The following is a 26,570-nucleotide window of genomic DNA, read 5'->3' on the forward strand; positions in this document are numbered from 1 at the left end:
TAGTAGTAGTAGTAGTAGTAGTAGTAGTAGTAGTAGTAGTAGTATTGGTGGTAGTAGTTTCTGCCGTACCCTTACAGAGACCTGCAGTTCTTCATACCAAATTAAAGAACACGAAAGAAAAGGAACTCATTAAAGAAACTCGACATAAAGAGGCAATTAGAAGAAACTGTTTTCTGCAGTATTTGCTTCTTGTCCTACGCGCATTTATACTGTCAGTAAATTAGTCCCTGTCTCGCTGATCTCCGTAACTATGACAAACAAGAGACAAAGAACAGAATTCTTCATTATCTTCAGTTGCTTCCAGAGAAGAAATTGATTGAGTTGTCCGACTCCTGATTAGTATTCCCTTTTCATTATATGAAACGCTGATTGCTGCAACTTCATTCTTCTGGTACATCTACTACCTCCAAGACAAATATTTTCTTTCGGACTTCCACATTCGACATCTGTACACTGTATGTTGCCTGAAACGCTGATATTAGTTAAATTTACTGCAAGTAAAAATGAAATTACCTGGAAATCTGGCTACATCGCAATGCCACAATATTATTATTATTATTATTACTAGTAGTAGTAGTAGTAGTAGTAGTAGTAGTAGTAGTAGTAGTAGTAGTAGTAGTAGTATCATCATCGTCGATATCTTTGTAGGATTTGAGGTTCTGACAGAGGTGGTTATGAAGAGTTCTATCTTCTTAGGTATAACGTCTTGTAGTCCAGTGAAATTCACCCGGCGTTCCGGAGGAACATGTCACCCCTATTTTCATGATAGGTGTTATATCCCAGAAGACAGAAATATTCATGAAGGCACATGGTGTAGGGTATAGCTTCAACATTCTTGACGTCGGCAACAGATGGAGGAGACTTGTCAGCTTCACGCTCCTGCGACTTTAACGCCGAGGTACATCCCCGGAACCCATTGGATAGGAGGCTGGGTGGGTTCCTGAGTGGGTCTGGATGCCGTGAAGAAGAGAGAAACCTTGCACCGCCTGACATAGAACCCGGACTCTCCAGACTGAAGCCCTTCACTATACACACTGCACAGTAACGTGAAAAACGTCGATTTTATTACATGCCCTTAGCTTTTATAAACGGCTGGTACAGAGGTGCAGTAATGTCAGTATTATGTAATTCATCCACTGCTTGGAGTAGAGCTCTACCTGCATTGACTCTGCTCCCATTGTAAAAATTTCAACTTGCTTCCTTTGTCTACTTACTTTACCTTCTTCTACACTGAAAATGGAGGTTATTTTGTAATACGATACGAAGTTGAAGTTCTATCGGACTATACGGCGTCACAATCCAGAATAGAGAAGTCTTAGTAGTCTAGGCTGTGAGATCCTCAAGTCCAGTGAGAGAGTTTTATCTTTAGCCATATTCTTTCTTCAGGAAATAAAGCAGGCTCAAGAGATTATATTGCATTTTCCTCGGGTGCTTCCCTTTCCAAATTTTATGTCAGTCGTTCACGAAACTTGGTGTGAAAAGTATGATTTTGTCAGTTATCTGGGGTCTGCGTGACTAATAAGAGGGGTTTTGGATTAGATAATCGAATTTTTTTGGATCTTTATACTACTTGTTATAACAGTTCCCATGTCACTGTCTGACACACTGTCGCCATTTTCTAACTCCGCGGGAACAATTCGGACTTCTAACTGAACTACTCAACAACTCCATTGTACTCCTCATATTTCTCCAGTTCTCCTGACTGTGCCTTCTTGTAATTTCTCGCACGAACTCCACGGAAAACACCGTCTTCTATTGTCAAGAATGCGTGTTTATTGGTCCTTTACCTAGCAGTGGATATGTATAATAATGGCAAGAAAGGCATTACACTGTGACAATAGGATCCCATGTATGATTTGAAGCTACAGTAAGATTGCGTAAAATCCGTTGCCAGGATACGACTAGTAAAGACTGAGAACTGTAATGCTTGTGTAACGGTGAGCCGTAAAGTGTGCAGAATAGCGATAGCGCTATATTGTCTGTAATCCCGAGCTGTGTGAATGTATAAGGTGTCAATAAATCCAATCATCCAATTCAAATCCCGTCTTATAAATCATCCCTACACGTGACAATACTGTAAGCAGTTACCAGCCATTGTGACAAATCTTTAGAGACATATCGACTGCGAGATCGTTCCAAATCCCTTATTTAACAAACATAAAGCGGGGCTCCCGGTGACACGATACTTTCAAAGTTGTTAGTAGCCATAGTTCGCTGCGGCTTTACAAATATAACAGTAAGAAAAGATTCAATTGTACTCCATGGTAACATTTCAGTCTGGGAGTACGCCCTAACTAAGACTTTCTGCAAACACGCTGATTAAACACAGTGTTACTGCGCATATTGTAGCCTGCTGCTCTGGCGATGAAAGACGAATAAATCCGGTACATACACTTTAACTTCTCCGTATCCTAGCAACGCCGTATTTCTAAATATACAGCTGACCCCTGGACCCTCCTTTAAAAGAATCAGTCCTCTGTATAAAGTAATTAGTTTATTGCGTAAAATAAACTTTAATTTTGTAGCCAGAACAATGGAGAAGCCCCGGGATTTAACCGTATAATTCCAGGACATTTTCACAACAGAAAGAAGGGTAAGAACGGACGGATAGAGCCTACCACCGCATCGCCACCGGCAACGTCCTTTGTCCGCCTCGTAGGCTTAAGATAGCCAAGCCGGCTGAAGTGGACAGAACTTTGAGGCGCGCGGAGGAGAGGCGACGCGATCCCACTGTTCGCCGCCCCTCTATATTATCATTACTTTTATCATCATTGCTCACATAATGTTATTAGCAGGATATTTTTATTTTCACACCCCATTTTAGGGAATAATGTCTGTGAGTTATAGTAAAACATAGTACATAAGGAACATTCTTATTTAAATTATTATCTTCCCCAAATTATAGTTAATATTATTATTATTATTAGTAGTAGTAGTAGTAGTAGTAGTAGTAGTAGTAGTAGTAGTAGTAGTAGCGGTGGCGGTGGGGGCGGCGGTAAAAACAGATTTTTCACACCGCTTCACAAAGCATTTTGGCCATAAACCAGTGCCAAATTTTTTCGTAAGTTCCATTACGTAACATCATCATGAAAAAGATATTAGTATTGTTATAATGTCTGTTAATGTTATGTTAAATAAAAACTGCATAATGAGGAGCTTCGTAACTTGTGCTCTTCTCCAAGTATAATTAGAATCATCAAGTTAAGAGGGTGGGATTGGCAGGGTATGTAGCACGAATGGGGGGAGAAGAGGAATGCATATAGGAGATCGGTGGGAAAGCCAGAAGGAGAGAGACAACTAGGAAGACCATGACGTAGGTGAGTGTGTAAGATTGAAATGGAACTTAAAGAGACAGGATGGGTTGGTAAGGGCTGGATTGATCTGTCTCAGGATAGGGACCTGTGGAGGGTTCTCTTGAACATGGTAATAATCCTTCGGGTTCCATAATATACTGGGAAATTCTTGAGTAGCTTCACAACTGGTGGCTTCTAAAGAGGGGCTCAGCTCCAAGAAGTTTATTAGTTAGTTATGATTACGTTAAATAAACATTTATGTAAATTTCAGAGCAGGAAATTTCATGCCACATTTCCAATACAAGTTTTCCCAACGGATGAAACATTTAGAAGCAGTGTTTTGCGTTTATTTTTTGTGTTTATGGACTCGTTTCTTCATCTCCCGTGACCAGACCAGGCCCACAGCCCATGCAGACTCATATCCTGTTAGTAGAGTGGTTCCCTTTCCTGGAGGTAACCCTACCACAGCGTGGTACCAACTAGTATTAAGAGCTAATACCGTAGTGTGGAATGCGTGAACAGCTCTCCTGTTCTGTATTCCGAAGATCTTGTGTTCGAATTCTCACTTGAATATCGGCAACCCTGAGATTTAATTTGATTTTCCTCAGGTTCTCAATGTGAAGCTGAGTGTAACACTGCCTGGCAGTCAAAGCAGAGCCGCAGCACAAGCAACACAACAACGGGGATCCCTTCTCATGCGCATTCGTACAAGCATAATAATTATCTGCGAGAACAGAAAGTACGATACAAGACAGAAGAATCGCCGTGCAGTCCTTCCACGACGAAAGAAGTAAATCAACGGTACAGAGATTCTGAAGAGGGTCCCCTCAAGTTGAGTCGACCTGCGGCTTATTGACTTGTACGTAACTACCCCAAAAACTGAACCAACTCTATATCTCGAATGTTAACTACAGTAATTAATTAAAAAAAATTTGGGAAATTTTAAAAATTATTTTCAGGGACGAAACTACATTAATAAATATATAATATTAAAATCCAAATAATATAAAAAGTCATCAGTCCTAATTTACAAAGAGATTTAAAAACTATCTTATTAGAGTATTCTTTGTGTGTATTTATTAAAATATATATTCAACAATAAGGTAGTATTCGTTATAAGAAATTAAAACAAATTGTAACAATGTGGATCTACATTAAAATACAATTCAAGAACTAAAACTGAATTCTTGTTAAGTACACCTGATGATGGCCTCTTAAAGATCGAAACATGTAGCGAACACCTCTGCACAATAAACGAATGGTGATACATTAGTATCGATTTGTTTTTGTTTACATTCGTAGATATTATTGTTGTGTATGCGGCCCATTTGCGATATATCTGAAGCTCGGTGTCTTCACCAGCCGGCAACTAATCGCCCCGAGCTATGGCACGGCCAAAAAAGAAAAAAATCCAGAAGACAGTTTTAACATATGACACTCGCTTAAATGTTACAAATTCTTTATGAGAGTCCATGTAATGGCGCGTTTCGTAAGAAAGGATTTGCCCCACCAAGTGATAAAGAGCGTAATTTGTCCTTCCACGGGCTCGTATTAGGTTGTGATGGATGAAATTCTATTTGAGTCGAACAAACGAAAGCCGGAGAACCTTCGGCCATGAATCTGGTTGACGTTAAGCAGAAATGAATGTGTCAGGGAAGGAAAGAAATGTCACGTGATCTTGAAATGGTTTGTGAGGATCAGAGTTGAACGGGACACAACAAGAACGTGAACAGTGGCGAGTCGTGCTCAATTTCAGGCTTCTATCTCTTCCAGGCCAAAATATTTGCTTAAATAATATGACAATTTCTGACAAAAACAATTATGAAGTCCTCGCTTGACAAATTATTATTGTTTTGCTAATTAAAATATTTACTGAAAAGTTCTATCTTCTGAGATACAACTCTGTGTAGTCCGCTAGAAACCAAAGCTAATCGCAGTTCCGGAGGAATATTCCGTCCCATTTTCAGGGTAGAATAATAATTCAAGCAAGATACCAGCGTCGAAACAAGCAGAAAGCAACTCAGTTGACTTTCAACTGAGTACATGTCCCTATATCCCAGAATACAGAAGTCTTCGTACAGAACGCTGAGAGTACCTCAAATCCTACAAAATATTTATTGATCACAGCTCTCGAAATTCAGCGCATCTGCCTTCATTAATGAATATTTGGTTTCAGTAGTGGCCATGCTATCTATCTCAGAACTAGGAACTTATTACGGATGACCACTGCTTAAAATTGATGAGTGTCTTTGCACTGAACTACAGACAAAATTTTGCTAATCCTGATCAAACGTCTATGAGTGATGCTTCCAAGTTTCATTGCAGAACGTTTCTGTACGTCATACAGTCTGGAGTAGATTGTGCCAACTGTCATCTCTACAAACGACAGCATATTAGGCCTACTGTCTTCAATAAATCACGTACAGGATGATTCTAAATTACTATCGTGGTTTCCGTGGTCTGTAATTTTTAAACCGGGGAAAAAACAAAATAGAACTGCTTACATTTGGAGAAAACTGCATAATGAGGAGCTTCATAACTTCTACTGTTCGACAAATATCTATAATTAGATTGATCAAGTCACGGAGGATGAGGTGGGCAGGACACGTAGCAAGAATGGAGAAGAAGACGAATGCATATAGAATATTGGTGGGAAAGCCAGAAGGAAAGAGACCACTGGGAAGACCAAGGCGTTAGTGGGTGCACAATATTAAAATGGATCTTAGAGAGATAGGATGGGGATGGTATGTATTGGACTCATGTGGCTCAGGATAGGGACCAGTTGAGGTCTCTTGTGAACCCTGTAACGATCCTTCGGGTTCCATAAATGCTGGGAAGCTCTTGAGTAGCTGCAGATTTGGCTTCTCCTCTAAAAGGGCTCAGCTCCATAAGTAAGTAAAACTGCTTAAACACACTAAGAAAAACGAGCACGTTGAAGTTGATTAGCGATCTAGAGCATTGATTCTAAATATAATGAAACTGAGTTAAATTTTCATACTCCTTCAACCGTTTTATTTTGTTTCTCCCGTTTTCAAAATTATAGTCCACGGAACCCCCGACAATAAATTAGAATCACCCTGTATGTTAGAAACTAAATATCATATGGTGTCACATTACAAAATACCGTGATCTTAATATTTACCCGCATGATAATCTAGGATCTATAGATCTGTGAGATCTCTACCCCTTATCTGCAATGAAATAAGGGACAGACAGGGCACCGTTCTCGGAATGCCCTCTGCCGTTTCACGGATCCGTCAGTTTGTTATGGAAGACAAAATGTCTCAGAACTTTAACGGATTATTAACTTGCTGTTATCGGGTTCTCTTGAAGTGTTCCGTAGGGAGGTACAACGTTAATACCCCCCCATACACCTGTGGGCTAGGAACAAAATTGCTCTCTACTGTGAGAGTAAAGCACATTACCACGTTAAGCGAGCTGCATGCAGATTTCATTAAGGTTAAATCAAGTGGCATATATAGTTACCACTGAGCTTCAAAGAGCTCACAACCTCGTATTTTGTTTACATTTTAACACGTCTGTATTGTCCGTTGGTGGAAACGGCTCGATAAACAATTTTCCTCGGCAACTTATACCAGCGCAACAACTCAAAACATTGTTAGAGGTGTTTTCTATGGATCCGTGCCGATGTTATACAACGAAGGCACCAGCCGAATCTACAGTCAGTCATGAACTGAGAATCGAGAGTTGAGTTAAGCAGTTGTACGACAGTCGCCAACCAACCGAAATAGGAGTCGTTAAGTACGGAAGTAATAGATTAACATGGGAACCGTAGCCTAGCAACGGCTAGTGAAAAAAAAACGAGAGGACTTAAAATGTTCGGTAGTCAGAAGTTGAGTGCATGAATAAGCGAGAAAGTTATAATCACGTATAGTTACAGTTTATAAGAGTTCTATAAATACAAATACCAATCCGAACCCCGTCTAGACTCACTGATACACGTGACTATATTATTGACAGTGTTACACTACAGCATTTACGTAACAAAATGGAGTCGCTAGCCACAAGACCATTATTTGAACGTGTCATTCAGATATTGCATTAAATTTGTTATAAGATTAGTTTCCCATTAAAGCGATGTGTCTCATGTCTGCCAGATTCAGAAGCGAGTGTGACACTAATCCGATTTAATACCCAGATGACTTCATGGGCTCAAAGTCACTTACCTCTGTTGCGCATTAACGAAACAGACGTTAAGTTCCAATTTAGGCGCAATATAAATTAGGAGTAACTTCCTGGGACAACGTTAATTATTTCTGTAGTTGTGGGATTTAGTAGAAATTTGGATAGAATTCGTCACTCAGGAAAGTTGAACTATGGTGACCTCAGGACGGAAACAGATCTATCGTAGGATTTGACGTTCTCATAGAGGTGATTATGGGACATAAGTCTGTGTAGTCCGTTGAAAGTCAACAGAAATTTCGGAGGAATATACCACTTCCATCTTCAGGGTCGAAGAATAAGCCAAGCAAGAAACCAGGGTGAAAGGAGGTGTCACTTGCTTGGCTTATTCTCCGACCCCACAGTCATGCTCGTCACAATATTCTAACCGTGGAGTAATTAAAAAAAATCTACGTGATTTTAGTCCGCAAACGAACTATACCGACCGAGCGACCGCAGCTTGTAGGCGAAGTTAGTGTCAACTTTTGCGGATAGAGGGTGCCGCGTGGTCAGCGCAACGAATCCCCACGGCCGTTAATTTCGGTTTTCTAAACCGGAAATTAATGTTAATGTCCTAGATGATATGACGCCGTATATTCTGTCAGATCGTTTCCAACATTTCGGAACTCATACAAAGATTCATGAAAATCGGTTGGCTTTTCAATTGAAATGGATAGACACAGATACACTTACAGAGTACAGTCCTTGCGGAAAGAAGGTAGCATATTAAAAGAGGAATTTTTGCAAAATGAAATTCTGTATGGATAGGATTAGATTGAAAACATGCCTAAAACGTGTGGGGGGGGCAAGTCGTTATTTGTGCATTTTTGGTGTTGTGCATGAATAAGAAATGTGGCTCAGACTGACGGTATTCCCTGAGGCTGCCTTAACTTTTCGTCAATTCTCTTGGGTTTCCTCAGGGATTTATGCAAATGTTAGCGACAATAATTCACAATTTCACGACGATTTCCTCTGAGAATATTCGACTTTCTGCCCTTTACTTTCGATCCGTGGTATCTGAAATTTTTGCCGAAGGAATGAAGTTGGCAAAAATTCATAGCGTCGGTTTGCAACCTATGGCACTCCTATCCTAGATGTATTATAGAATAGGCCTCATGCCAGGTTCACTGCGTTACTACTTAAGAACCGGTTTATTATTGTAATACCTTCTGAACGCTGCACCGGGTCGTTAGATATTGATTTTGCAACCAGGAGGCCTGGGTTCATTCCGATGTTGGACTTGTGATGGTCGAAAGGGCACTGAAGTATACTGTCACGTGTAGGAGTGGCTATAGACGGAGTTTGGATTGGAGACTCGATTTATTGACCACTTATACACTCACTAGTCGTGACTACACTTTACAAAACGCTAACACAGGCAGGCTATTATTTTCAGTCTATTACAATCTCCAATAGCCGTTTCCTGGTAAGGAATTTTAACACAGGAACTATAAAAGTCTCAGTGAATTACACACTCCTGGCACTTCCGTACAAAACTAAGCTCTAACCTTGTCCGCTTATAGCCTCTCGGCACGGACCATGTAGAATACATAGCTTTTCCATTGTTGTAATCCAACTGTGCATTATTAAGAATCTGCAGCCTAGCAACGGGCATTATTTTGTTGATTGTTTCGTGTTAACTTGTTTACCGAGCCATTGCCGAGAAACAGTTCTGTCTATGGGAATTGCTTTGTTATCAAAAGTCGTTACCTGATTGGTTTATGCTGATTTCATGACGACTTTGCCTAGTCAAAATCAGCCAATTGGAGATGAATTCTTGTCTGGGAGGTAATGTCGTCAATTCAAAACCTTCTTGGGGATGAAGTGACGCTCCCGTAAGATACCTCTCTTGGGGGGACTTGGCGTCTTAAATTAACTCGAGTCAGACGTGACTGCGATGTACTCCTCCTCTTTGTCTTGAGTAATCAGACCTTCATTTTTTGGAACGTTAAATTTTAATAATATGAAAATGTCATATGAATCCTTGCATGCAGGAAGGAAGTTGCAAAGACTCGCTTTCGACTAAATAAACCGTTTACTAACATACAAATTTGTTGCTGTGTCGTTAATTTGGAGCAGTGGACTGGCTTCAAGGTTGCAGCTACAGGTTTCCTCAGTTACTGCCGCGACAGGAGCCTGAGAAGAGTTATATGGGTCACCGGGGCCGGCACATAAGAAGAAAGAAAGGAAACGACACGATTACATGTCATAACCTAAAAAAATTATTTTTAATCGCTTTATGGAATAAATATATAATGTGGCATCTACTCAGCAATTAATGACTAAAGTAATATAATTAAATATATATTAATAGAAAGTCAATATTAATTTCTATTTGTATTGTGAAAAATGGATTAGTTTTAATTTGCAGTACAGTGCTCATATACATTATTTATGAACCCCCAAATGAGAATGTATACTGAAAACGCTCATTTTTCCGCCTGTTTCAATTTGGATAAGTAGATATAATTTACAAATGTTACTATATCTTTTCCTGATGAAATCGACTACCATAAGTGCGACGTGGGAAGCTGATTTTCTTTTAAATGTGAAAATTTTCGACTCCCAGAGGACAATAAAACGGCACAAAACCAATGTTTTGTGCTTGTTGCGGGGAAGGGGGCGACAGGCTGACACCCACAAGAAGTCCATGGTCGCTGCCAGCACGCTGTTCCGTCAAGGCAGTCAATATCCCTGTTTCGAGCAGGCGACGTGAGGTAGGCAGACCCTCACACAGACCTGAACCACACCGTTTGGTATCTAGCATCTAAATTCATTATTCAAACTGTTGCACAGAACTTTCAGACTTATTTCATCTTTCCGCATGATCAGGACTGTGGCGACATCATTTTAAATTATGATCTTCTTACATTCTGAGGCACTATGCTACAAGCCGGAAGGGCGTGGTTTCGATTCCCGATGAGATCACTGAGTTTTCAATTTACATAATCTTTCCAGCAGTACTATGGTCCTGGGGTCGACTCAGCCTCTAACAGAAATGAGTACGAGGAATGTTCCTGAGGATGAAGGCCGGACAGCGAGTAAAGCTGACGACCTCACTGCCATCTGTAAACGGACTCTCTACAAAATATGGAAGCCTCTACGTCTCATGACCCTATTGGCCACTACTGCCTATTACAGGGATAGCTTTACTCTTTTTTGTACTTTAATCTCAAAGATATTTTTCTACACAAAATATATTATGTTTGCTGTGACGTGTGATCCAGCACCATGTCAAAACGCCGGTCCTCGGTTGTGGTTTATGATGTCTATTACATTCTGTAACAATGACCTCATACAGGTTGAGCCAGAAGTCGAATTTAACGAGAGAGTTCCTGTATATTAAAATAAGTTCTCATACTTACGTCAGTTGAAAAAAAAAATGTTAAGAATGGCCCCCCACGTGCTTGCAGACATGCATTTACACGTGTTGCTTGGAAAACCCTCAAAATTTCAGTCAAAGGATTGTTCTTTATGAACTTTGTGATGTATTTCTTCAGTTAGCAGAATGTGAGCTTTATCTTTGTAAACTGCGCCTTTGAGTGTTCCCCACACATAATAATCAGAGGCTGTGAGGTCGGGTGATCGTTGCGGTCAAAAGTTCTTTTAAATTATTCCGTCCCCGAACACATTGTGCAGTAGCGCCATGGGAACACTAGCTGTGTTAATAGCACCGTTCCTATTGGAGGTAGCCACGAACAATTTCGTCATCGGTAATCGGACCCAATGGTCCAATTACCCCGTTTCGTGATATGGCGCACCATACACCAAACTTCTGATAACGTACTGGCGTATCCGTTATCTCATGCGGTACAGTCACTGACAGAACGCAGATGTTTCGACTGTTGACGTAACCAGATAAATGAAAATATGCCTCGTCGACAATAAATGCGACGTCCAGAATATCCTCTGCTTTGGCAGTCATTACGTCTCTAAAGCATCGGCAATATTCAACAGGCTTGACAATTTCCCCTTCTCACAATTCATTTATTGATGTTGCTTTGCTGGGATGCAGGTGCAAACGTCCCTCAAACACTCCACGTGTGCTGACATACGGGAAGCCCGTCTGTTGTGCCAATTTACCAACATTCATATTTAATAATGATGCGGGTTTATCGTTTGTAGTGCATGGGCACAGTGATCTTAGCTCGACCTGTACATAATTGTCATGCAGTCACTTGCAACATTCTTGACTTGAAGAATATCACTGAAGTTTCTTAACGATACGAAAACTGTGACTGATCACGGGAGCTGAAGGGGCGACTTTCCTTCAGCTTCTTCTGAAGCGTTAAATTGAGACGATCATATGAAGATCAAATGTAGGTTACACTTCTAATGCTCATCTCAACTTTCTTTTGTTTTGGAATGTAGCTGCTGCCAAATGCAGATCTACAAACCTAATTGAAATACGTGGAATTCTAACCCATAATAACGTAATTATGGAAATGACACCTCTAGACAACCAGATCTTCCAGTGATGCATTTATGAATCTTAAATATAGGTTACGAACTTCAAAATGCTCCTAAACATCAAACGTTAGATGACTATGGCATGAGAGCCGCAAAAACGCCGTCTTCTCAGCATCGTTGATTAAAGTGTTCTTCATCAACTCTCACAGATAAAATTGTAAATACTCCTCAAACATAACAAATTACTCGTAAGTAGGGATGGGTTACTGAGAGTGGTGGCTCTGAAATGCTCCATTTTCTGATATATAACGCTATTTATTCCGTTGAAGGTGAACGAATATTTCCGCGGAACATGTCGCCACCATCTTCATGGTAGAATAATAAGCCAAGTAATGAACAACGTGAGAGCTGCTCTGCACTTCACCTGCTTTCACGCTGGTTTCTCACTCAAATTATTCTTGGACCCTGAAAATGGAACTGGCACATTCCTCCGAAAGATAACACGGCATTTTTTTCCAGAAGGTAGAACATTTTATAGCAATATAAGAACGCAATTTTGTGAGAAATTGATGTTTTGATGTCCCTAGAACAATTAAAACTTATTCATACTTAATTTCACCGAATATTGCAGCTGAACCGTTAGTACATCTGCTTCGTATTCATAATGTCTTCCCTTCGATTCTAGACCTGGGGACTCGCTATCCTTATAAATTTACTCAAGCAGATGTTCTAAAAGGGAACGTTGGGATAACAAAACTTGTGCCTTTAGCAACTTCATCCAGGATGTCCAGGAACTGTGCTAGAATTTTCGGCCAATTGGATTGGTCATATCTTACGCGGTAACTGCCTTTTAAAAGAAGTTATTGAAGGAAAGCTAGAGGGGCGGATAGAAGTGACCAGAAGACGAGGAAGAAGACGTAAGAAGATGCTGGATGACCTTGGGGACATAAGAGGATATTTTCATTTGAAGGAGAAAGCTCTAGATCGCATTAAGTGGAGAAACTGTTTCGGAAGAGACTGTGGACCTGTTGTCTTGACAGATTACAGATGAATGAATGAATGATTTTATTATGGTTGCTGCGGTAATTACTCAGCCAATTATTTGGCATTCTTACAGGAGACGGGATAGCTCAGTCAGTATAGCGACTGGCTATGGAATAGACTACCGAGAATTCGGAATTCGAGTAGCGGTAGGGCCAAGAATTTTCTCTTCTCCACGTCGTCCAGCTCGGCTCTGGGGCCCACTCAGCCTCATATCCAATGGGTACCGGGGGCTCTTTCCACGGGGGTAAAGCGGCAGAGACGTGAAGCTGACCACACACATCCAGCTAGTGCTGAGGTAAAGAAAACGTGGATCTATACATCCCTGTACGCCTTCATGACATTGTACTTAATTAGTTACACACAGGGAACAACTTTACTTTACATCTGGTATACTAGAATAACCTGAGACACTTTATCTCTTCTGTTTATATCCTTAGGCTACTTTATTATTATCATCTGCAACAAACAGGAGAATTTTAGTTGATTGATGCGACTAATTTAACCGGTCACGGTAGCCGAGCGGTCTAAGGCATGCACTCTCTTCGCTCACTCGGAAGTCGGGATCGTGGGTTCGGATCTCTTTCCAGTGAGGTACAAGTTGAATTCTTATATATTATACTTATACACTGCCGGTCACGGTAGCCGAGCGGTCTAAGGCATGTACTGTCTTCGCTCGCTCGGAAGCCGGGATCGTGGGTTCGGATCTGTTTCCTGTGATGTACGAACTGAATTCTTATATATTATTCTTATACACTGCCGGTCACGGTAGCAGAGCGGTCTAAGGCATGTACTGTCTTCGCTCACTCGGTAGCCGGGATCGTGGGTTCGGATCTGTTTCCTGTGATGTACGAACTGAATTCTTATATATTATTCTTATACACTGCCGGTCACGGTAGAAGAGCGGTCTAAGGCATGCACTGTTTTCGCTCGCTCGGAAGCAGGGATCGTGGATTCGAATCCCACTTAGGACATGGATGTTTGGTGTTTGTACGTGTATGTGCGTTTTTCTGTGTTTGTATGCAGGTAGAGGCCTTGCGACGAGCTGATAACCCGCCCAAGGAGTCGTAGCGAATGTCTAAGATCTAGTAAACCGAAGTGAAACGGAGAGTTTCAAGGAGGTAGGCCAAGGTCAAAGCCGGTCACGGTAGCCGAGCGGTCTAAGGCATGCACTGTCTTCGCTAGCTCGGAAGCCGGGATCGTGGGTTCGAATCCCACTCAGGGCATGGATGTTTGTGTGCGTTTTTCTGTGTCTGTGTACAGGTAGAGGCCTTGCGACGAGCTGATCACTCTCCCAAGGAGTCCTACCGTATGTGTAAGATCTAGAAAAACTGAAGTGAACGGACTTCATGAAGGTAGGCCTAGGCCCACTGGGGCTGTAGTGCCAAGGAAAAAAAAAGGCCAAGGCCAAAACTGGGGCTGTAGCGCCAAAAGGGGGGGGGGAAAGAATGCGATTAATTTAAGGCGATGTTAGATGAGGATCTGTATTTTTTGTCTTTTCTTGGGGCATAGTTCCGTATCGAGCGCCTGCGCCTATGTTTCATTGTCCTGAAGCGAAACGAGATACTTACTGAACAAGCGCTACAAGAGCTTCCTGTTCTTCTCAAAATCTAGGTCAATGTAAGCATCACAAAATGCGCAAGAAAATATGAAAATTGTTTACTGAAAGGAGAAGCGGTATAAATTAAGTGCTAAGATAAAAAATATCAAATATTTCTCAACAGCAAGGTCAAAACGCAAAGACGTTACAGACGTAACACCAGTGACATTAAGATGTACCTAGCTCAAACACGCCAACACTCTGGAATGATCTGCAGTGTACTGTCACGAGTTTCTGGCTCCGTGACTAATATTGAGTTCTGGATTGGATGATTGAATTTACTGACACCTTCTTTTACAATTATTCTTAATTACAACTAATTATAAAAGATCATAATCAATGGCTACTTAAGACTCCCTCCGTTCCTTACTGGACTACGAGTGTCTTCTCTTCTGCGTGAGTGACCTGGTTCTGATTTATGAGTCGGTCACTTCTGCAGCTTCCGGTGTCCGTTGGTTAGCACCCTACAGCTGGACACTGCACTCAATTCAGCTATTGAACTGAACTATTGAAGTTTTTTCTGAATTCTCTAATGCCGAATGGCGACTCACAACTGCATCGCAAATCATGTGTCCCCTTTTTACAACTTTAGGGAGGACCGAATATAAGTCACCACCCTCAACTCTTCCACTATTATTCTGTGTTTATCCCTTGCTGTGGAAAGAATGTTAAATTCGTAGCAACAGTCTGATGTACACACCCCTATCCGTTTATGGTGAAACTTGCCTTGCGAGCCGTTGTCTAGCAATGAACTATTCCGGCTTTCAGGCGTCGTGTCATAGTATCATAATAAGGTAAAATGATGGCACATGTGAACACAGCGACCACACACCACGTACCTTAAGACTAAAGTATTATCTGACGAGGTGAATAACTGACAGTTTTTCATGGATTCTCCAAAATTCAGGGGCACAAGATGACTGTCTCTAGAGTACAGTAACTTTCTCTCAAAGTTCAAAGTTTCATCAGCAAAATCTCATATTTTCATAATGCTCGAAGATTCAATGTCCCATTCGCCCATCCCCTATTATAACAACCTGAGCCAGTTAAATCTAGCCCGTTCTTTCATATCGTACACAAACAAAATAAATTATAATCTTTGCAGAATTTGATAATTTGGCAGCAGTGGTTTTGAAGATTCTAAATTCTGGAGGTGGCAAGCAGTAACGTAGTTGGATGAGGAAATATTTTACAAGCCGGAAGGTCGCGGGATCGATTCTAGACGAGATCATTGGAATCTCAATTTACCTAACCCCTCCAGCCGCACTATCGAGATGGGATCGACTCAGCCTCTAACAGAATGACTACCATGAATCTTCCTGGGAGTAAAGGGAGGCCAGCGAATAAGGCTGACAACCTCACCGCCATCCGTGAGCCGATTGTCTAGTAAATATGGGAGCTTCGAAGTCTCCAAGCACCACGCCATAAAGACTTGTTGAGGAGTGGAGGTATAGCTCCACTATGCTTCACCTCAGCACTAGGTGGAGTTGGGTGGCCAGCTTCACTCGCCGGCCGCTTTACCCCTGCGAAAGAGTGATCACTATTCATTGAACAGGAGGCTTAGTGAGAACCAGAGCCGGTCTCAACGCTGTGGAGTAGAGAAGAGTCTCTTGCCCCTATCGGAAATAGAACCCAGTCCATTCAGCCTGTAGATCGTCGCTATAGTGACCGAGCTATCCAAGCTCAGAAGTTAGTTAGGGCCTATGGTAACTGTTTCAACTTCAATATACCTATGAACCGCGTCCATTCGTGATGAGCTGTTCAATTTCTACTACTGCCTAAAGGCACAAAATGTAAAGTTAACCCCATACTTTAATTAATTAAGCACTATGCCATGAAGATATGTGGTGGAATGGAGGTATAGCTCCACCATTCTGAACCTCGGCACTAGATGGAGATGAGTGGTCAGTTTCACTTCTCGGCCTATTTACTCCCGTGGTAGGAGCCCCGGTACCCTTCGAATAGGACGCTGGGCGTGCCCCAGAGCCGGTCTGGACGCTGTGGTGGAAGGAAGAAATTCTTTCACTGCCGAGAATCGAACCAGATCTTTCTAGCCCCTAGCCAGTCCCTATACCGACCGAGCTATTCCGCCTTCCTTCTACTATTGCTTAAATAAACATAGTACAGGAACGCAATTGAATTACGCGATTCCAAATGTCATTTTTACATTGACATGTGTGAGACGGTTTGTAAGGCAACATGCTGTCTCACAGCTGCTCTGGCATTATGGTATTTGTTAACTGTGAGTGGTTGTACACATCGACCAGCACTGTTTATGGTTACTGTGCGCCAGGATTTAAGTCCATGTAGACAGTTGTAACAAGTCACGTGCTTCCCAACCGGATATCCCGAGAGCTTAACTTAATCACTGGTTCTAGTAATAATACAGTCAGTTTCATATCACAGAACATCTGAGAGTACACACTCATGGCCATAAGAGTAAAATATTTGTGCAGGCATCGTACGTAAGAGGTAACTCTCCCTGTAACAAGCCGTGGAGGTCCATAGGTTTGTGAAGCGACAAGGCTCCCACATTTTCTCTAGACAATCGGCTCACAGATGGCGGTGAAATTGTTAGCCTTGCGCGTCGGTTGCACCTTGCTTCCAAGAAGATTCCTGGTACTCAATTCTGTTAAGAGGCTGAGTCGACCCCAGGGCCATAGTGCGACTGGAAGGATTAAATAAATTGAAAATTCTGATGAACTCATCGGGTATTGAACCTGCGACCATCAGGTTTGTAGCATACTGCCTCAACCAACTGCGCTACCGCGACATTGCACATACGTTCATGTATATTCCTGACGGATCTCAACTTTCTGTTTTCGCAAAACAAATATTTCAGAAAAATTACTTATTTTATATATAAAGAACATTTTAGTCCATTGTAGCATTAAAATCTAAAACAGGCGAAATTTATTCAAAATCTTTGTGATTGAACTCCGGTCGGGAGCCAATTTTTCTGATTTCCGGTATGTTTAGGATGTCAAGATGTACAAAAAAAAAAGGTCAACTTTCTTTATATAACAATTAAAGTTTATTGAATGAAGGCGAGGCAGTTTATAGAAAACGATATTTCGTGTTTGGGCCCCTAGTGCTACACAGCTTTATCTTGGGAGTGGCCTTCATGATTTACTGTAACTTGGTCAAAACCGTTACAGCCATTTTCCAGAGAATTTACCTTTTGTTTCAGAGCCAATTTTAAGGGCACCCTACTTTGGGAACTGGAATATTCAAGAGTCCCTGGGAGCATAATGAATATACTCAGAGTACCGGATATGATTGAAATCCATCCTGATGTTAGCGAGGCCCACACTCATGCGAGTACATGCATTCATGCAGAACAACTAACTCCAAGGAGAAAAGTCCCTGATAAGAAGCAGCCATTCGCTAATCTACTCAAGAATTTCCCCAAATTTTATGGAACCATAAGGTTAATTACCGTGTTCACAAGAGCTCGCCACTGTTTCAAATCCTGATATAGATGAAGCTAGTCAATATCACCCCATTTTATAATTTTAAGAGCCATTAAATATTATCTTCCTATCTATGTCTATCTTTTCGTAGTAGTTTATTTATTTCTGGCTTTCACATCGATAAACTTCACCCATTATTCCTCTTTATCTTGCGTGCTACGTGCCTTGCCTCTCCACCCTCCTTTAGTACGAAATATGAAGGTCCTCATTATGGAATTTTCATCCATCATGGATCCAAATATTCTCACCCGAATTATGTTCTCAAACACCCTCAACTTATGTTCGTGTCTTCATGTCGCAGACCAAGATTCACATTCATACAAAACTGCAGCAGACACGCAGCATTCCATAGATCACTTTTCACATCTAGGAATCCCGAAAACTTGTAAACCTGTCATAGACTCGGAATCTGTTTCTTAAAGATTTAATTAAACTAACTCCATGGATCTGAGCCCTTCTGGAGGAGCCGACAATTGTGCAGCTACTCAAGAATATCCAAGCATTTTATGGAACCCGAAGGCTCATTACCGTGTTCACAAGAGCCTTCCACTAGTCCCTATCCTGAGCCAGATCGATCCAGTCCATACCATCCCATCCTATCTAAGATCTACATTAATATTGTCCATCCACCCACCTACGTCTTCGTCTTCCTAGTAGTCTCTTTCCTTCTGTCTTTCCCACTAACATCCTATATGCATTCCTCTTCTTCCAGTTCGTGCTACATTTCCTGTCCATCTCATCCTCCTTGACTTGATCATTCTAATTATACTTGGAGAAGAGTACAAGTTATGAAGCTCCTCACTATGCAGTTTCCTCCAACCTCCCGTCACTTCATCTCTCTGTGGTACAAATATTCTTCTCAGCACCCTGTTCTCAAACAACCTCAGTCTATGGTCCCCCTTTAATAACAGGTAATTTTTTCACGATCACAATGCTTTATTATATTCGAATATGTTAAATAAAAATATAAGGAACGACCAATGGGCTTGTGTATCACGTGATCAGGCGCATAATACTAATGACAGACACTTCCCTTATAGCTGAGTCGGTACACCTCCAACCCACTAAGTTCTGGGAGTACTGTATATTACTGAGCACCCTCCTCCATGTATTGACCCGATGAAGCATGAACCCGTATATATCTCCATCATTCCTTGGTGCATAGTTAAGCACAAGGAAAACCACACTTCGCTTCGCTACATAACGCTTTAAGCCGACGCAGGCAGTTGCTGCGTCTGTTGCACTTCAGACGCCTATGTCCTAACGTAGTTATAACGGCGGACATGGGTACATTCTGTCTTACGCAGCTGAAATGAGACCAAGTGTGAACAAAACTACGGGACACTCCAACACATTTAAAAAACTGTCACAAGTTATTAAGCAAAAAAATTCAGTAAAAAGTTAAAGGTAAAATTATCCCTGTAAGAGTCCGTGAAGGCCCACAGGGTTTTGAGACGTCGAGGCTCCCACATATCCTAGATAGTCGGCTCAGAGATGGTGGTGAGTTTGTCAATATTAAGGGCTGGCCTTCATTTACCCCTTTAGGAAGATTCCTGACATTCATTTCTGCTAGAGGCTGAGTAGAACCCAGGGCTATAGTGTGGCTGGAAGGATTAGTTAAATTGGAAAAAAAATCCACCTCATCGGGATTCGAACCCGCAACCTTCCGGTTTGTAGAATAGTGCCTCAACCAACTATGCTACCTCGTATCTCCCTCCCAAAAATTCAGTAGTGCATAAATCCTCCTTAAATCTCGTAGTAGATTCGTGTTAATTTAAGAAAGCTTTCACAGACCAGGCTGACGTAAAATTAAAGTTCTAGGTTTGCATTCGAGAGGTGCTTGGTTCGGATTTCCCTCGGGACATTAGTCAATAAAGTATCAAAAATCTACGGTCTATCTTTCCAAACTCTTCCCAAATACTTATCCTTGTGTTGTTCCGTCATTCGGCGCTACATAACTTAGCCTGTTACAGAGTCGCAGAGTAGCCCACCAAAGGAAACAGAGGACTCGACAACTTCTATTATACGTACAGCATTCAGTTGTAGGTCGAGTAGTGAATAATTCATAAATATGTGAAATGAAGGTGTATTAGCACAATTTGAGATAATATCCAGGAGTTTACTGGGTCTTTGGGCTATGTTCATCGTCCCGTATTCTAGAAACTAGAAAACAGAATGTAAGATTTGAGGTTTTCACGGCAGTGGCTATGAAGAAAGTAGTCTTCTGGGATGTGGCACCGTGTAGATGTGGTGTTAACCGAAATTTTGGAGGAATGTAACGCCTCCATCTTCAAGGTAGAAGGAAAAATAAGAAAATCCGCAAGCGAAGAGACCTTATAGATCACATATAAATTCACGCATTGCGAATTCAGCAAAGGGTTCCGTTTATGTTACATTAATCGCGACCGTAGGCGGAAGAACGAGACTGGAAGTTTAATACTCACCCTCAAAAATATATCTTTTTTTCGTCTCTAAATCAGTTACGTATTTAAGCACGCTTTCAGTTTCATGACTAAATAGAGTCGATAATGTGATTATATTACAGAATTCGGGGAAGATTGCGGAAAGCAGATTTGCAAGGGAAACTAAAGTCCACGAGGAAAAGTCACTCCAGTGCCATTTTATTCACCACAAATCCCAAATGTTCTCATAATATCTTACTATGGCCGTGCCATAGCTCAAGCGGTTAGTCGCTGGCTTCTCACCGCGGCTGTCCGGGTTCGAGCCCGTGTCTGGTCAAGTGGGATTTGTGGTCGACAAAGTGGCGTTGGGGCAGGTTTTCTCCGATTACTTCGGTTTCCTTTACAAATCTTCATTTGACCAAATTCTCCATCATCATAATCACCCGGAGCATGTACAATAGGACAATCAGTGGCCGCCGTGCCAAGTGGACCCAGCTGGACTCCACCCCGCACTAAGCGAATTTTTACTTACTTATTTACTTATGGAGCTGAGCCCTTCTTGAGGAGGAGCCAATTCTGCAGCTACTCAATAATTTCTCAGCATTTTATGGAACCCGAAGGTTCATTACCGTATTCACAAGAGCCCTCCACTGGTCTGTATCCTGAGTTAGACCAATCCAATCTGTACCATCCTATCTCCCTAAGATCCATTTTAATATTGTTCACCCACCTACTCTTAGGTCTTCACAGTGGTCTCTTTCCTTCTGGCTTCCCCAAAAATATCCTATATGAATTCCTCTTCTCCCCCCTTCGTTCTACATTCCTTGCCCACATCATCCTCCTTGGCTTGATCATTCTAATTATACTTTGAGAAGAATGTCATAATATCTATTTCCTTTGATTATATCTAATATGAACACTTATGGAAATAATTATTTGGCATTTAATAACATTTTTTCTCGCGATATTTCCTTTCTGTTGCGTAACTGTTCGGCAAGTTAAACTTGGGTTGCAACACAGACGCAGGTATCTGTATGCAGACTTGGTTGTTAAACGCGATACGTCTAAAGCAGTATTTAAACGAGACTACAGTTTTCGTACAATTCTCCAAAATGAAATTTTATGAAAATTCATCCAGTGGATATCAAGTTGCTTCACGAGGGCCCTCCTAAAAATTAGTGTGTTCCGCTTTTAGCAATTAACATGAGAGGTCACATTCAGTTCTTCATTAGCAAAGCGCGTATTAAACAGACTTCTCTCTGCGTTGAGCACTGTCAGTAACTGCTGAACAATAACACAGGGACCATTCATTATGTCTCTCATTATGTTCGCATATTCAGCATAACGCCTGTAACTACAATAACATAACTGTATATCTGTTTTCCACCGCTGTTACGTAAAACTATTAATGAATATGTACACGTTTCGAGCATAAATGTGCCCAATGTCCACATTGTGTTTGTGTTTATAAAGTTTTGTTAACAGAGAAAAGTGTTGTGTCAACAAATTCATGGCAGTAAAATATTATTAAGTACTTGAAAAATAAAAAGAATATAAAGAAGATTTCTAGTTAAGTAGCGTTTACAAATTCAGTTCCTATCTCACAGACGACACACTGAGCCTCTGGCACAAAAGCAACTTATTGTCTAGCATACGTAAATATGCCTCTGTTAATCCTAAAGATAATATGGAAACCGGCAATGCACTCCAAGACCAAATACAAAGGTACTTTACATTAAAGCAGACGGACATGCAGTTACTATTGTGCTTTATAGAGATAAGTTACTCTGTTTAGATTCACTTACTTACTTACTCATGGAGCTGAGCCCTTCTGCAGGAGCTGCCAATTCTGCAGCTACTCAAGAATTTCCCAGCATTTTATGGAACCCGAAGGTTCATTACCGTGTTCACAAGAACCCTCCACTGATCCCTATCCTGAGCCTGATCAATCCAGTCCATACCATCACATCCTACCTCTCTAAGATACATTTTAATATTGTCCTCCCACCTACTCTTTGGTCTTCCTAGTGGTCTCTTTCCATCTGGCTTTGTGGAGATATCTATATTCTTCATATTCAAGGGAAACTCTGATTATTAGGGCAGCACATTGTTCTGAAACTTTGGCATCCATCTACAATACAAGACTATATATATAACCAGAAGATAACAATCTGAATTACAAACGTTTCGGAGATACCAATAGTCCCCATCTTGAGGGACAACCCTGAAAAAGGAGGCTGCATTTTCCTCCGAAACTTTGGTAACCGCGGGCGGACAGCACAGAACTACGCGCTTTCACAGTCCACAGAACTACAGACTTACTACAAACCCTTCAGAAGGAACTGCTGCGTCTCATTTGAAGCTTGGAACTCACATAGAATCAACACCGTACAGTATCACGTCCCAGAAGGCTACAATCTTGATTCAGGATAGTTTTCCAACAGAAATTCGAACCTAGAAACTCCAGAACTCAAAACATGATTTTTACTCAAGTGCGATATTTAGTTATTAATCCATATTGCAAGTTTTTAGCGTCGTGACCAATAATAGTGGGTTCTGGATTTGGATTTATTAATGTCTTCTTTTACACCAACAATTTACTCACAATAAAGTTTGCTTTCACTAGTCGTTGCTTGGTTATAGGTCTCAACAAATGGTTATTCCTCTGCAAAGATATTACTATCCGTTTCCTGGCAACGGACTTTAACACATGGACTATATCACTGTACTACAGCACACATAATTAGCCTTCAAGTAGCACGTCAAATCTTCTCTTCCCAGACTGACCTTCAATTCTCAACTAATCTGCACACAATAATTCTGACGCCTTGCTGTCGCTCGAAACTCGGCTGACTCCTTGTACTCTTCTGCACTGCTACAGCTTTCATTCCCGTTCTATGACTGACTCACGATTTATGACTAGATTACTTATATAGTCTGAAAGCGGACACATAGAAAACACCATTTCCTCTATTGATGCGAAGGCATATTTACCACGCCGTTGCCTAGCAATGTTGTCGTGGGAGTGTATTTAGTAGTGCGTCGATATGTCACAGTATTCTTTAGGGTGAATTGATGTATACAAATTTTGGGGATAAGGCTGCCAAACATAAGCTTCGCTTCAATGATGAGCTTAAGCTGCATGTTTGATTTCATTCTCTTCTTAAAGCCCATTGTCACTCGCTGATCGTTACAGTCGGGTCCCACTACCGCAATTTAATCCCAATATAGCAGAGTCTGTCTCTATAAAACGTGGGTCATAAAACAAGATTATATTGGTCGGTATCAGAAATTTTCGAGGCATCGTAAAAATAACAAGAATAGCAAGTTTAGTCACCACAAGTTTAGTGCTGGTTCCACAGCAAGCTGGGCCAGGAACCTCACGGTGTCATTTCAAAATAGGGCAAAGAATTCCGGGTAGATCTCCCAACGCATACTTATGAACTCAAAACTTAAATATGTATTCTGTACATTTTAAGTCTGTCGGACATAACCTCCAATTTTAATACTATCAACACCTTACTAGGCTTATATTTACATATAAAACTCCGTGGCCTGTAGTCCGCAAACGAACTATACCGACCGAGCGACGGACCCTTGTCGGCGAAGTTAGTGCCAACTTTGCGGATAGTCGGTGTCACGTGGTCAAGGCAACGGATCCCCACGGCCGTTAAACTGGGTTTTCTACACCGGAGCAGATATTTCCTTGAAATAGCTTCTCAATTATCCTCACGAGGCGGAGTGGATCCCGTTCCAGACCCACTACTTCTCAGAAAAAGCTGGTAACGCCGGTAATCGAACCAGGGACCTCCGGATCTGTAGCCAGGATCTCTGACCAGTAGACCACAGAGGCAGTTTTATATTTACCTATAGTTATGGTTACATTATTTCTCTTATGAACTCGTTGCAGTAAGTATATATTGTACATACTGTCACCTGTTTGTGGCTCCGTGGCTATGATAACGGGTTCTGGCTTGGATGATTGGGTTTACTGACACCTTTTTACAACATCTCTTAATTACAATCAATTACAGCAGCACGCAATCAATAACTGCCTAAGACTCGCTCCATTCCTTACCGGTCTACGGCTGTCTTCTTGTCTACTTTGTGCTGAGATTGGCTTGGTTCAGATTTGCGAAAGAATTGGTTCCTGGTTCCCTTTCTACAGCGACTGCTTCCGGTCTTATCTAGAAAGCCGCTTGTATAGCGCTGCGGTGTCCTAGGAGATGTTTGTTGTTTCTTCGTATCCACGGTAACGTCTGCTGAATATTCGTTTACACGGAAACCTACTTTGTACCGAGTTGGTCTCCAGAAATCCACCTTCACGGGAATGTGTTTTGTATCGAGTTGTTCCCTAGAAACGGACCTGCATATCACAATCATTCATTCTTGCCCGATTTAACATCAAATTCTTGTATGATTTGAGGTTTTCACAGCGGTGAGTGTGAAGAATGCCGTCTTCTGGGATGTGGCGACTTACAGATCTTGTGTGAACCTAAGATTCGGAGGAATGTATTGCCTCCATCTTCAGGGTAGAAAAATTCGCGAGCGAGAAACCAAAGTGAGCAGATGGCTGCAGTCTGCTGTTTCCTCGCTCGCGAATTGTTCTACCCTGAAGATTGAGGCGATGCGTTCCTCCGAATCGTCGGTTCACACAAAATCTACACGGCGCCACATCCCAGAAGACGGCATTCTTCAAATTTTAATAAAATCACCATATTTATAATTGTTTCTGTAGGAGCAAAATGTCATGCAAAATGTGCAGGTGTCTTGGTGATTTGCTCTCTGTACACGTTTCAACATTCTCAGCGAAAGTGGCTAATTATCTCGATCAAACTGGCAGCTAAGTCAGATTTCATTCCTATCGCCATGTCGTTGTTTTATTACTTGAAAATATGACATTAACTGTATTCTGATTCAGTAACTTGCGTAAGTGGCCCTAATAGAGAAATAGGCTGGGATAGTGTGGATTGGATTGATCTGGCTCAGGATAGGGATCAGTGGAGGGCTCACGGTAATGAACCTTCGGGCTCCAAAAAATTCTGGAAAATTCTTGAGTAGCTGCAGAATTGGTGGCTCCTCCAGAAGGGCTCTGCTCCGTAAGTAAGTAAGTAAGTAAGTAAGTAAGTAAGTTATCTCCTCTGTCACACCCCATAGATTGACTATTTCATCCTTCTCAAATTGCACAATCTAATAATCTTTGTCAAGGAGTACAAATTATAAAGTTCCTCACTGTGCAGTTTTCTCCATTATCCTATTTCTTCCTCGCTTTCGGGAACGGAAACTCTCCTCAGCCAGCTGTTCTCAAACACCGTCAATCTTTGTTATTCTTTTAATATCAGAGACCAAGTTTCACACTCATAAAATACAACGATATTTACTTTATATTTCTTTATTAATTTATCTATGAAGCCACGTAACCTTTAGTTCTCCAGACTTTACTTAAGTTTCAAAGTTTCTTCCTTCATGAAACTACACACTCGTTCGGGCAATAAAGTTTCGGTCTTGTTTTTATGGTTTCTATAAACAGCGAGCTTGTTCCCAAAATACACGTGAGTCTTAAAAGCTTTGTTTAGTCAAAACAATACTTTACTGTGCCCGGTCACCTCCTTCACCACGAATCACGTATTTCGACAATGTTCATGTGCCTTGGTGTACGGCTCTTTACACTGTTGCCAGGGTTTTCAGCACTTTAAGACCCATGGCCCATTCGCACTTTCGTATCGTCTAGAAGCCCATCGGATTACAGACGATGACAACTTACTGTATAAGAAAATGACGGTCGTTTGGGATCTCATGGTATGCACGTAGGTAAATACAAGGGTTTTGCTCCGAAGATGGAGGCAGTACGATCCTCGAAGCTTCCGTATATATCTTGATTTAAGAAGACAATAATGTTAATAATCATCTCCGTGATAACTTAAAAGATCTTATAATTTAATGGATTTAGTGTGAATAAATAAAAATTTGCCGATTACAGGGACCACGCTGTCTAAAAGCGCGCCCACATTACTCGTGCTCGTGCGACTCGCTATGCTCGCGAGTAATGTGAACGATATGACAAGTCACGAGACAAGCAAATTTTTAATTTAAAAACTATATCCAGTAAATTAAAATACGAGTACAGCCTATACACACTACGAGTAAATATACGGATCCTCACGCGCTG

The 26,570-nt window shown here is 41.4% G+C and overlaps 1 protein-coding gene across 2 annotated transcripts in view; it reads right to left on the reverse strand.

Moving 5' to 3' along the window:
* The window catches only part of LOC111862499 (metabotropic glutamate receptor 2), a 1,033,882-nt gene that overhangs the window by 888,546 nt on the left and 118,766 nt on the right, over positions 1-26,570 (reverse strand). The window lies entirely within an intron of this gene.

This window comes from Cryptotermes secundus, unplaced genomic scaffold (genome assembly GCF_002891405.2).
Source record: "Cryptotermes secundus unplaced genomic scaffold, Csec_1.0 scaffold882, whole genome shotgun sequence".
Lineage (NCBI taxonomy): Eukaryota > Metazoa > Arthropoda > Insecta > Blattodea > Kalotermitidae > Cryptotermes > Cryptotermes secundus.